Source organism: Pteropus alecto, unplaced genomic scaffold, assembly GCF_000325575.1.
Source record: "Pteropus alecto unplaced genomic scaffold, ASM32557v1 scaffold44, whole genome shotgun sequence".
Taxonomy (NCBI): Eukaryota; Metazoa; Chordata; class Mammalia; order Chiroptera; family Pteropodidae; genus Pteropus; species Pteropus alecto.
This window is the reverse complement of record NW_006436812.1, coordinates 5,912,257-5,916,103: the sequence shown is the minus strand read 5'-3', so window position 1 is coordinate 5,916,103 and position 3,847 is coordinate 5,912,257. Positions and strand designations below refer to the sequence as shown.

At 48.9% G+C, this 3,847-nt stretch overlaps 2 protein-coding genes across 4 annotated transcripts in view; one reads left to right on the top strand and one right to left on the bottom strand.

The window, feature by feature from the left end:
• Positions 1 to 3,847, bottom strand: part of IFT140 (intraflagellar transport 140) — an 88,111-nt gene that overhangs the window by 34,675 nt on the left and 49,589 nt on the right. The gene's annotated exons all lie outside the window — the stretch shown is intronic.
• The window catches only part of TMEM204 (transmembrane protein 204), a 19,346-nt gene that overhangs the window by 13,228 nt on the left and 2,271 nt on the right, over positions 1 to 3,847 (top strand). The gene's annotated exons all lie outside the window — the stretch shown is intronic.

Here is a 3,847-nt window from a genome sequence, read left to right as displayed (position 1 = left end):
GGCACCCATGGAAGATCCCCGAGTTCTCTGTGTCTGTTCAGTATCTACTGCCCCCGCTGGCCATCGCCGCTCTCTGGTGTCACCCCCTCGCCCCCACACCATGCAGTCTTAAATGCCTCTCTTACAAGGCAGACCATGTTGTACTGATTACTTTCACCTTCATCCCCTCAAGAACGCCAGTTCCCCAAAGACAAATCAACTGTACCTTAGCTCCCTGCACGTATTCAAGTGGAATCTAAACAGGTCTGCTGAACATGTCATACACTAACTAACGCAAGATACCACGCTGATTGAGATCTACTCAATCACAGCTAACGGGGTCCTGTCCCTCTGACAGGTTTTGATCATAAAGAAACTTAGAGAACTTGACTGTGAAGCTGTCATTCATCACGTCTCCTTTCCCAGACACCGTGCCGCATTCTGCACTGCATTATGGGATCTATTTGGATTTGTCTCAAATAATTCACTTAATAAATAATTACTGGGCAACTCTCTGGGAGGCCAAGATCAATGAGTGGATCACACTCCAGTCACAGGGACAACAACTGGAGGCAGCACTGTGCTATGAACCAAAAGAGGCTGATGTGTGACTTGACCAATAACCTGAGCACTAAGCAATCAGGGACAGGAGAGGAGGCAGCCCTCCTCCCTGGGGCCAATGAAGCACAGGGACAGCAGTCCCAGGAAAGGCCTGGAAAGGTGGAACTTGGCATCTTAGAGGCACAGAGAAGCACCAGTGTGGCTTCAGTGTGATGGAGACAGGGAAGCCACAGAACAGAGGAGGAGATTCAAGGCCAAGGTGCATCCCAAGGCAACAGCTGCCACAGGGGCATGTTGTACACGGGGCACATGTGACAAGTGTCTTACACGGCTGGTGGTGCAGCTGTAGGAGAAGCCTGGAGCGTCCATTAACATTCGCTACGAGGTTGACCGGTATGGTGTGGAAAGGTGAAACGTAGAGGCCTATCGCTGGTGTTATGATGAACGTCAGGAAGTGCTTGTTATTTAAAGAATCTAAAATTAGTTACACTTCCAAAATATTCTGAATGTTTTACTGTGAAGCACGTATGCAAAGGACTCAATGAAAGATGCGTGTCCTGCAAAAGACGTAGTGAAGCGAACACTGAGAAACCTGCGGGTGCCTTTCCCGCTGCTCCCTTGCGTCCCTAGGGGTAACAGCTGTGCTGCATTTGTGTCAGCCACTCCCTGGCTTTTTATATTTCTTCTTCAAGTTTTCCTAAAAAGTGGCCTGATGGTGAGCCTGTGTCATAGCTGTGTCCCTGTGACTTCCTCTTGGGCACCAGTTTCTGTGGCTCACCCTGGGGCAGCGCTGCTCACACCACTGCGCACCTGCCCTTTCCCCGCACCTGCCCTTTCCTCGCACCTGCCCTTTCCCCGCTGCCGGCTGCTGGCAGCTCATTGTCTCCTGCGGACGCGAGTCTCAGATGTTGCTGATTGGGGGCTGTGGTCACGTTTCCTGTGATGAGAAGGAGTTTCGCTTGTGTGCAATCTTGGGAGCAGAACTGCGGGCCCCAGGGCAACATCGTGCCGTCCTGAGCTCCGATTTGGTGAGGATGGGTCCCCTCTGCCTTGTACCTGGACCAACGCTCAGTGTTTTCTCCCTTTCTAATTCTGCCAGTCTGATGAGTGAGTACATTTGAATCCTTTCCAGTTTAGGGTCACCTCTTTCAATACAGTTCTCATAATTCACAAGTTTCCATGGAAATGTTTTACCATGATATTCAAAGTTCTCTCTCTTTATTCATCAGTAGTGTAAACCAACCCCAAGACAGATAACTGAGCTGTGAGAGGGGGTTGCCCTGAAGGCTGGGGGAGGCAAAATTCTTTCCCATTGTTCTGTTTTGAGGAATGATAATGTAGAATTGGAGCTGAGGCCATATAACAACTTTTAAGAATGTCCTTATAACACACACAAACTGAAAGGAAGCTTAGTAAAAGGAGAAAACAGACTTCCTCCACAGAGGAGGGTAAGCCTCTGTGTCCCTCCGTGGGGTGGGTGCCTGATGCAAACCAGCTGCTGTTGTTTGGGTAAATTCCCTCCAAATGCGTTGGTCTTCGATACTGCCACTGGCCTTGTTGTGAGCACCCGTCAGCCAGGGCCTTGCTCCTCTCATGTCAAACATAAGCTGGCACCCTAACTCACTCTCCCGAAGTCCCTATCCTGCCCATCCTTCCGAGTCTTGTTGCAACCAAGCATGACAAGCTCCCTTGACTGACAAAAAATGCCCAAAGATACAGTAAAAATGAGGGGGACACAAAATATTTTCATTTTCCTTACACAAAACACAAGCTATATCATTCCTTTCCCCACTAATACAAAACCTGGGTCCATAAAATTATGAGCAGAGGATGTACCACCCTTCACTAGGAGACAGAAATGACAGAAGTTTCTTATTATCAGTGCATGACAAATAATTAGTTCTTTTCAAGGAAGTATTCAGAGCTTTCCATGTATAAAAAGCTCCACAAGCATTTTAGAGAATTAACATACAGATTAGTCACCATCACCATTGTTTAGGACATGACTGAAGTAGAAAAATGTTAAATTCATACTTTCTAGAAGAGATAGTGATGATGAGACCATGATGCTTGTGTTTTTAGAAAACTTAAGGCTGTCCACGCCCACCCCACCCTGGCACTAACTATAACACAGTTACTAGGACCATTAGCTGGCATCGCTGCTGCTCTTTGCTCTGGGGCCATGCTGGTCGTGCATGACCTGGTTTCCTGAGGAAAGCACGGGAGGCCATGGGGAGTGGAGGGACCAGCATGAACAGACATGTGGATATCACCGTGCAGGGCAGGTGGGGGACCGCAGCAGCAACAGCTCAGCCTGGCCAGAGCCTGGGCAGGGGACGTGGATGAGCCCGAGTGGGTCTGGAGAGTCCCATCTGGACCATTCTGAGTTATAGAGAGCCTCTGTCTTCGTCAGCATTTGGGGGTCCAAAAAACAGACTCACCCAGGTCACCACAACAGAGGGCAAAGTGCTGGTGGAGTAGACGAGGTTCCCTGGACTGCCCAGGCCTCTGCTTTTGCCTGCTCTCCTCATTTTTACTGGCCACAGCTCCCACTCGACTCCACGGCCTTCTTTTCGTTTCCTCTGCCACGCTCAGCCCTCCCAGCTGAGGGGCCTGATGATCTTGGGGACGAGGAGGGCCAAGGCCATACGGACCAGCTTCCTTAGCAGCAGGACAGTGGTGGCCTCTCCTCCGTCCCAGCCATCGGGGTTTCTGGCCCAGATTCAGATCTGAACTCAGCAGATCCTGGGTGCAAAATCCTGGCTTTCCTATTGCAAAGACTAATGAAACCAAGTCTTTGGAGCTCCTTAAAGATAAAACTATCAAAGTAATGATGTTGTGGTATCAGCTACAAACTGAATGTGAACAAATCCTTGGGAACTGTGGTCAGTGCAGGACTCTGGCCACGATCCCAGCATGGCCCCCTTCTCTTCTCTGCTGTCAGAGTTTGGAGAGAAGGGTATGGAGAGAAAATAAGCAGGAGAAAGGGGGGCATGGAGGTGAGAGAGAAATTACAGAACTAGATGCATCAATTCAGAAGTGAGAGGAGAAACGAAACGTGCCAGCGGGAGACTCGGACGCATCTCCAGTCTCGGCTTCTGCCCCCTCCCTAAGCATGTAGGTTCTAGGTTGCCTTGGGTTTTTAAAGAAAATCCCTGTTTCCTCTAGAAGCAAATGCGAAGAACAAGAAAACTTACGAACAGGAATTTGGATTAAGTTAAATACCAATATGAGTTGTTTCTAGATAAGTTTAGGAAATTTCTGTTTGCTTTCACTTTGAATGAATTAAGCATTTCTAGAAGTCAGA